Genomic DNA, 9677 nt, shown 5'->3' with positions numbered 1-9677 from the left:
CTTGGAAACTTGCCAGTTTCCAGTTGTTAGGTAAACCTGCTTTCACAACTTCTTCATTGAATAGTCTGCATTTTTCTATGTCTTCAGTTTGGCTGATGTCTATCTGAGGGAAACCGGTAGTTTTCCTACAGTGGATCTTTTTTACATTGATTCTGACTGCAGCAGACTAAGGCACGGTCACAGTCAGCACTGTGAAAAGCCCTCATAAGCGGGATTTCTTTCAGGTAGTTAGGCCTGATCAGTATTAGGTCTAATTGGTGCCAGTGCCCTGATTTGGTCATTTCTGTGTTCTCTTTCTTGTGATTTTCCCAGCAAAGTAGGTGCTAGTAACACATAGATTTTGACTTGCACAAAGTTCTAATACCCACTGGCAATTTTCATTGATATTGCCAATTCTATGTTTGCCCAGAATACCAGGCCAATTCTTAAAACACCATCCAACTCTTGCATTGAAATTGCCAAGTATTATAATTGAAGATGAAAATTAGTCTCAAGAAGACTGTGATCATGTACCAAGGGGTGAAAGAACCAATACTGAACATCACTCTGGAGGATAAATCTCTTGGTGTTATTAACAGTTTTTGCTACTTGTGTTCTACAAACAGCAGGAATCTTGATCTTCAGACTGAACTGACTAACAGACTCAGAGAAGCAGCTGAGAATTTGGAGCTATTACAGAAATGAGCGCAGAATAACAGAAAACTATCAGCTAAGGTGAAGATACGAATCTATGAGATTTGTGTGCTGTCATCCCTGCTTTATATTTCAGAAATGTGGACTACATATGGTAGGCACATCAAGAGACTAAACAACTTCAACATGAGATGTCTGTATGAGATCCTGAAAATAAAGTGGGAAAACAGAATACCAAACACAGAGGTACTGGAGTGCATAGTGTTGCAGGGTACCTCTTCAGGAATGGCTATGAAGACCCTGGAATCTCTGCAGTCCTCAGTTTCTGGGCAATCACCTCTTCAGTCACTCACCATACCTTGATGTCTTACTTAGATATGAGGGAGGCTACCCCAGGGCTTCCTAAATTGCTGTATGAAAATGATCACCAGGTGCCAGCAGTCATTGCCTTGTTGGCTTATTGCATGGCTCCATTCCTCCCTTACACCATGCCCCATGCTTTGCAGATGGCATCCTCATTGATGTTCTCTTCACTTAGTTCCTCTCTGGTCCCACACTCTTAGCCTCTCAGTAGGCTCCTGGACCCTCTCTAGTCCCACATTCTTAGCCTCTCAATAGGCTTAGACCCTCATTGGTCCCACACACTCATCCCTTCAGTCTGGGCTCTGGATCCCTCCATGGGTCCCAAGGAATCTCCTCCTCCCCTTAGTTCCTTCCCATACCTCCAGACTGTGTTAGGTGTTGCCCTTCATGTTGACCTTCTGGAGCTGCAGCCACCCTGCTGAAGTGGTGGGCCTGAGATTATACCTGCTCTAAGCCCAGCCCTCTGTCTGAGTCACGTGACTCCCTGTACCTGGTCTAGCCTCACTTGCTGGCTCCCTGGGTCAGCTGACTCTCAATTAGCCCTGGTCTGCCCCTGTTGGCAGTTTTACAGGCTGCCTGACCTCTTAAAGTGGAAGGCACTCCAAGTGCCCTGCCACACACAGGAGTGACACACTTGGAAAGCACTATCAAGAAGAAAAGATTGTGATGTGTCGGCCATGTCAGGAGAATGGGAGAAGAACCCAAGAATATTTTGTATAGTGAGATTCAAGATGGCTCTAGAAAGCAGAGTTATCCTCTAAGGTGGTACCACAGCATGTGCAAAAATGATATGAAGTCATTCAACATCAATGTTGAAACTATGAAACTATGATGTAGAAAGCTGAGTAGGAAAACACAGAATCCCATCTGATCTGGAGGAAACACCTGGCACTGGGTAGTGAGTACTCATATAGTTTTCCCTGCTACATAATGCACTGTACAGACTTTTCCCTGTGAGTCCCTCTATCGGGCTTACCTTCTGGAGGGGCAGTCTTTCCAACAGCAATTCCCTACTGCTCCATAGCTTAGTTACAGACAGGGTGGTCCCTTAAACAAGTCTTGGTCAGAGGCTCCTAGTTAATTCATTTGAGGGCCACCAATCAATCAACTTTAATAGATTCCATAATGGGCCCCTTAAATTAATCCTTTGGAATTTTGAGGGCCAAGGAACTTAAATCCATTTGCTGGGAGCCCAAGAGTGAACTCAGCTGAAATCAATTCACTCAGGATTTACACCCACTCAATTCAGTGGGATCCCTGAGTCCATACACTTAAATCAGTTCATTAAGAATTCATATACTCAAATCAATTCATTGAGGGTCCATACACGTAACTTGATTTATTGAGAGTTTTTAAGGTAAATCAACTTAAATCAATCCCAGAGGCCCCACTGGCACCATTACCCCTTGCCTGGAGGGGCAGGAGAAGTAGCTCACTGGTTTTGCTCACAGTATGGTGGGGTGGCACTCTTCTGGCCTCATCAGTGGGAGAGGGGAAATGTCTTGCCCTTTTTCACTGGCAAGATTACATGGTCCACTCCAGGCCTGTACACCCTTGTGGTGCAGACAATACCTAATTCAAATCCTTGTGCTTTAGTCTTTATCCAGACAGACTCACCTGGCTTCCTGTAGTTTAAGGTCCTTCTTTTAGTCAGTGATCCTTCAACAACTGCCTTGTGCTCTTTTCCCATGGATGGCCACAGGATGGTGTGGACTGGAGAGCTGCTGCTGTCTCTCCATGACTGCCCCTCTCTGGGGCCAGATGTACCTCTTTTTGTTCCCTTGCCACCACTCCAGAAGAAGCACTCACTGAAACTCAGCAAGATGCTCCTTGCTTCTGCTGAGCTACTTCTCTCACCTGTGGTAAGTATGGAGGGATTGTGGTTTTTGGGGCTTTCTCCTCACCCTATGCTTCTGTCCTCACAAGACTGATGTTAGACTTACAGGTCCTGCCAAGGTGGTCACAGGTGTATGTAGCATTAGGGGCTACTGTACTGACAGGCTGCTTCCTTCAGTCATATTTCTGTTGTAATTCAAGTAACCATTTCTTCTTGTGATGTTGGACTCCATAATTGAAAAGAGAGCACCAGTTTGTCCTGTCTCCTGATAAGGCCTCCTAATGGTTTGGGTTGATTCCCAAAGCCTTCATGTCCTGCTTGCAGGCATCTTTCAAGTGCAGTTTTGGGCACCCTACTCTTCTCTCCCCACCTACATTTTTTCTATACAAATTGTCCTTCAGGGTGCACCCAACTTCTATCCTATGGAGATGGCCAAGCCAACCAGAGGCACCGCTGTTTGAGTAGTGCAGTGATGGTTGGCAGGTTGCCTTTGACAATGACCTTTATGTTGGTAATTCTGTCTTACTCCTTGATGTCAAGGATGTGCTGTAAAAAGCGTAGGTGGACGCTGTTCAGTTTCTTTTCTTGATATGCATATGTTAACTATGTCTCACTGCTATACATAAAGACATTGCAAAGGCAGGCTTTGTACAGAAGCTGCTTAGTTTTGATTCTGAGTTTTGCATTGTTCCAGATTCATTTGGAGAGCTTACTGAAAGTGGTAGCAATCTTTCCAATGCACATATTTAGCTCTTCATCCAGTGATAGGCTGTCACTCACTGTGGATCTAAGGTAGCAGTACTTGTTCGCTGCCTTGAGAGGTATGTTGTTAAAGCTGATGATGGTGACTAGCAAACACCCTTAATGAGGACCACAGTCTTCTGAATGCTGATGGTCAGAGCAAACATTCTGCAAGCATGGGAGAGGCAATTCATGAGCATTTGTAGTTGGCCTTCTTCATGCAAAAAGGAGCTCCCTAATGAATATGTGCCTCACTACATGATATAGAGTTTGCCATCTGATCTTGTGTGAAGGTATATGCTTTCCTCCGAGCTATCAAAAGCATAGTGCAGCAACATAGAGAAGAAGATCCCAAAGAGTATGAATGCCAGAACACAACCCTGCTTCACCCCATTCTTCATCTCAAACTTCTCAGAGGTTGATCCATCAAACTGAACTGTGGCCTGCTTCCTGCTTTCCTGGAAGGGACATATCATCATAGGCAGTGGAAGGCTGAGGCTAATGGGGCTTAGCCCCTGCAAATGCAGGTAGCCCAGTCACGAGCTCTGGGTGGCTGCAGCAGGGCGGGGAGGGGCGCGTACACAGACAAGCAGCCAGAGCCAGCAGGTGGCTGGGAACTCAGCCCAGCCCAGGCCATCCTGCACCCAGCAGGTAAATGTGTGGACACAGGGGAGAGGAGGGAAGGGGCGGGGGGAGGGGGGGCAGATCAAGGTGCTTGTGGGGGTGGTGAATAGAGCCTGGGCCAGGTCATGGGATGCTCCAAGCCTGGGCGGCTCATTCACGGGTGTGGGGGGGGGGGCTTCTGCCGCTGCGTGCAGCCCCAGAGCAGGCACAGGGGGCACGTGCCTGCCAATCAGTGCTGCTGCTGTGTACTGGGCTCTGCCCCTGCTGCTGATGTCCTGGCAGCCACATGATACCATGTGCCTCCCAGTGCTGGGGAGGCACTGCAGCCAGGACGCAGGAGGCACATGGCATTGCATAGCTGCCAAGGCACCAGCAGCAGGGGAAGAGCTCACCATGCAGTGGCAGCTGCCTCTGCCCTGCACACAGATCCGGGGGCATGTGCCCCCTGTGCCTGCCCCAGGGGTATGCACGGCAGTGGGAGCGCTCCCCACCATATCCCTGGATGCAGGTCAGGACAAGTATCCGTTGGAAGTACCTATAGTAGATATTTTTCTTCTATGAGCAGTAATAATTTACTGGCAAAGGCAAAATTGTGAATTCCACTGTACCTAGAGGGATAAGATAGAACATAAAACAACTAGGTTAGTAAAAACTGGCTTTTAACAAGTCCTTGTGGAAGAAATCCAAGAGTGTTATCTTTTCCTCAGAATTTTTATAATGTCCTGTGGAGTTCTATAAAATGTGTACAAGATAAATCCTTATTCATTTCCATAATTTACTGTTTAACTTCTACAGAATTCACACCTTTTCTATTAAATTCCATGTTGAACAATTTCTGTTGCATCCTACTGGTTTCACTGTTTTTACATTCTACACGTTGCAATGTTTAAAGTAAGTCACCATGGTCTAGAAGAGAGACAAGAATTTTTATGGGTGATATCTTTTTGGACCAGCTGTATAGTTGGGAGGGGCATAGACAAGCTTTTTGGTACCACTGTACCCTTGCTCAGTGGTACCTGAAAACTTGTCTACGTCTCTCCCAACTATACAGTTAGTCCAGGAAAAGACCTCCCCCACAAAAATCCTTGTATCTCATTTTTCTCACTTAGTATAGCTGAAACACTACCTCAGCATTGTATAATATGTATTTATCTAAGATAGCTGCATATAACCAAGGTGTCCAGTCCAGCTATTGTCATAGGGAATTACATTTTGCTTACCTAGAATTCTTTTACAGGTCCAGTTGGAAAAAGGATTCATTTTGACTTGGTCTTGTAAACTCTTCTGCATTGTGGTGTGCACTATTAAATAGTTAACATGCTCACCTCCAGAAATAGTTGCATTCAGTAAGAAGTAAATCCTTTTGGCCCTGAGAATCATATACCTTCTGCAATACATATGCTGTTTACTATATTTTATGCATGGCCACCTGTCAAAGACAAAACACTTAACAAAATGAGAAACAATTGGTTTGTGTATATTTGCTTGTTTGTAAAACTCTGTGGAATCCTTCTCCATAAAAAGTGCTGTGTCCGATATAAATTATACTTTATTATTATGAACCATATCGGTAGCAGGGAAATCTCTAAATATATTTCACTCTCATTATAGTCTATCAGATTAAAGCAATGATGAACATCAGATCTTTTTATAAATGAGTTCAGGGATGCCCATACTTATTTTCAAAATCATATTGAATGGAATTCTCCCCTATATTAGACTACATAAGACTACATAAGTCCCCACTGTTTGTGAAATCCCCACAAAGGCTGCAGACTAACAAGACCCATTCCCCAATGTACTGGTTCTCAGGGAGATATCCACAAATGGTGGAAAGAGGAAGGGACTGATGTGGAGAGAACCCACAACATACTGAGACCTTGTGTAAGTATCACAGGGGACTGCCTGTTCTAGTCCCTAGCTAGCAGTACCACATGTGAAGATCTGAGATGCAGCTGTATGGCCCAACTTTCAGCTGAAGGGGTAGATTTCATTGATCTTCATGTGTGCTGTGTTCATTTTCTAAGTATTTATAGCAGTGGAAAAAGGGAACATAGTCCACTACCCGAAGTCAGGAGGCCTGGAGTCTATTCTCATGCCTAGCATTGATTTCCTGTAAGACCTTGGACAAGCCATGGGCTCTTCCTTCTTCTGTCTTCTAGCTTCCATTTCTGTGAAATGTCAGTAATGTTTATTCTCACCTTTGTCTGTGACTCTGAGATTTGCTCACAAGAGCAATTTACAACAAGGTACCTAATCTTAATGATCAGGGATCCTGGTTTTCTCTGTTTAAATATTGCAAATTCTCTGATTTAAAACCCCGCCACAAATTCTCTGATTAAAACCCCCCAAAACTGTGATTAAAATGAAATGCCACCATATATGTAGGTGTCAGCTGAACACACTGTTTTATTGATATATTTACAATTTTAAAGCCAAGCCTACCAGTGCCTCAGTCACTATAATAAAACAAATTCTAAGTACCTATACATTTTGTTATTTGATTTTGGATTTTTTATCATGGAAAATCAGAGCTCCCCCTCCCCCCTTAGCTTACCAAGATGCAGGTCCAGGCCTCTCACTCCCAAGCCACAGACCCCCACCCCTGCTGGTGCCTTTGACTCTCCACCCACAGCCCCCTGCCCCGCCAGCCCTGCTGGAGGGGGCCACCAGCTGCCAAGGCTATGGGTCAGGGATCTGTGTACATGGCCCCCTGTCCTCCACAGCAGCACCCAAGCTATGGCTACTGCCCATGGGAGTCAGCAGCTGCTGGAGCAGAGTCAAGAGCCTGGCTCCCCCTCCCCCATAGGCAGTACAGCCAGAGCAGAGCCTGTCGGGGGGAGGACTGGTGTAGACTGCAGGCTCAGGCTCCTCACCATGCTGCTCTCTCCCCGGGGCCTCTGCAGCCCAGGAGCTGCTCTTCAGGCTGCCCGGTGGCCATGTGCACGTGTACATGCAAATTGCGTCCCCCCACCTGACCACCCTTCTCCTGCTTCCCCCAGCCTCTTGCAGGCTGGAACTCTGCCGGTCTGCAGAGAGATCTTTGCAAAAGTGGAAAATTCACGTGTTTCTCTGTTAAAATGAAAAATCAGTATTTTTCTTAGTTAAAAGGGAAAATCCACATTTTTTCCATGGGAAATGGAAAACCCAGATCCCTGCTAACGATCCACCTCATACCCTTGTAGCATTTCTTATAGGAAGAGGCTCTGACAGGTCACAGCATGAATGCGTCCAGGGGGACATAGAGGAGAGACCTACCAGCCAAGGAGAAACATAAGGAGATAACAGGGAGTCATGACCTTGGTTGTATGCCCAATATTGTATGCAGTGGGCACGGAGGGTGTTGAAGGCAAGCAGAGAGAGACACTAAAGGTATCAAAATAATGAGTAGCCCCAACTGGACCATAAACCTCAAGTGCCTAAAATGGCCAGAGTTCTTGCTCACAGAATAGACTGGAAAAAGGCAAGTTTCTGGAAATAGCTGAAGAAAGCTGCTGGTTGCATTGTGTGTTGTCATATCTGACAGAGCCCAGCAGTAGCAGCAGTGCCTGGGTCCAGAAGTGTGTTAATACCTACTACGAATGTGAATTTATATAGTAAATGTTTTGTGAGAGTATGAAAGTATGCATGTTTCCTCCATGCCACTCAGATCTCCTGCTATAGGAAAATGCTCTTTTTCCAAGGCTGCAAAAGAAATCTGGACTGTGTAGGCCAAGCTATTATGCATTATGAGGTTCCTTATTTCATGAATTTTGACAAACTTCCTGGAAAAAATTCTCCCCTAGAATAAGACAGGACTTGTTAGACATATGGTGGACTGTCTTGCTTGAGAGACTGGGGCAACCTAGAGGAAAGTTGAACTTTAGGGTCTCAGCAGGAAACTAACTGGCATCTTAGCTATGAGGGACTGTCTTAGTTTCACTCAAGTGTATCCTGGTAATGGGTTATGGCACACCAACAACTTCAGATATGGATGAACCCAACACCTCCCTTCTAATCCAATCACTTTCCAGTCCATAGCTGAAATTTATACAACGTTTTATTGACTATGGTATCAGAAGCCATCAATTTGCTGCAGCCTCATAAAAAATAAAATAGTGGTACAGACGAGAAACTGCTGTGTCAGACACACTTCAGCTCTTCCCAGTTCTCCTCTACCCCTTCACCTACCCTCACATAATAACATCACTCTCAGTTTGTCTTGTACCTCTCTGAATCATTAAAATGGGGAAACAAAAACATAACCAAGAAATTGTTAGTACTGTAGCTTGAAACATGTAAAATATGGTGGGCCTGTTCAGAAATGCGCTAATAACAGAAAAGTCTAGTAGGAGAAACTACCAACATTCAAAACAGGTGTGTATGTGTGAGAGAGATTGAAGGCTATATATTTAACATGTAGCTGAAGTGTTGTTTCATACTGTGATTGCTGTTGTAATGACCCATTTCAACACATATTAGTGTAAACAGCTGTGCAAAATCTACATAAATGGTGAAACATAAGTAATATGCTTTAATTTAAAAAAATTACAAGGTTGCTTTTTGAAGGTGCCTATAGGTTGTTTGCTTGGTTTCAGTCACTTGGTCCCTTCTGAAGTACACATCATCTGGTGAGCAGTAAAATGGGTTCAGAACTAAGCATTTGCCGAGCCATGGGATTTTGTGTGTATTAAAACTATTTCGTTCTGATTTGTCCAACAGCTTGTTCTTGGACAGTAAGCTGTGTGTGATCCTTTTGGCCCTGAGACTCATATAGCTTCTGCATTACCTATGCCATTTACTATATTTTATGCATGGCCACCTTGTTACCTATCAGCTCCATGTTCTTGGGGAACCCTGACACAGGACACAGACTGTCTGACTCACAAAGAATTGCCCCCCCACCTAAACAGAAGCTGATTAAGATGCAGTGAGAGACACACCTAAAACCCTCCAGATAAGGGTGACAAAAGTGAGACAACTGCTCTAGGTCTCATTTGCATCTGAGATGGGAACAGATGACCATCCATTTACATGAGAGATGGAGAACAGAAAGCCCGAAGCAGAGACCACAGTGAATTCTGGGATCAGCGAAGCAGGGGAGCAATGCATGATGGGGAATCTGTGCTGCAAATGCTAATCAACCCACACCCCCAGCTCAGCATTTATCAGACCAGTTCTAATCTGGATTTACATAGGACTTTTCCTCCCCCCACCCCCACACACACCTCTAAGCAAGAGTAAGTTTATTAGGCATCTCAGGCCATACATTCCCCGGTCCCACTCGCTTTCTTCTGGAGAGGCTGCAGGAGGAAGATCATCTCCCTTCAAGGATCATGCTGAGAACTTTACCTGTCAGCTTTGCAACCCAAGTGCCTTGGACTGGTATGATCCCAGCTCTCTCTCTCTTTTTTCTTCTCTCTCTCTAAGCACAGATTTCTGAACTTGAACTTTATTAGTTAAGCTTGAGCTAAGTTTCCCCAAATACTTAGTGAAACCA

At 45.0% G+C, this 9677-nt stretch overlaps 1 long non-coding RNA gene across 1 annotated transcript in view; it reads left to right on the top strand.

Annotated features, from left to right (window-relative positions):
- Positions 1 to 781: 781 nt before the first annotated feature.
- LOC109324879 overlaps positions 782 to 9677 on the top strand; it is a 13380-nt gene continuing 4484 nt past the window's right edge. The window contains exons 1-2 of the long non-coding RNA XR_002105029.1: positions 782 to 894; positions 6042 to 6049. This is a non-coding gene — a long non-coding RNA (uncharacterized LOC109324879). The remainder of the gene's footprint in view (positions 895 to 6041; positions 6050 to 9677) is intronic.

Source organism: Crocodylus porosus, unplaced genomic scaffold (genome assembly GCF_001723895.1).
Source record: "Crocodylus porosus isolate Cpor-Errol unplaced genomic scaffold, CroPor_comp1, whole genome shotgun sequence".
NCBI lineage: Eukaryota > Metazoa > Chordata > Crocodylia > Crocodylidae > Crocodylus > Crocodylus porosus.
The sequence above is the reverse complement of the archived record's forward strand: the minus strand, read 5'-3'. Positions and strand labels throughout refer to the sequence as shown.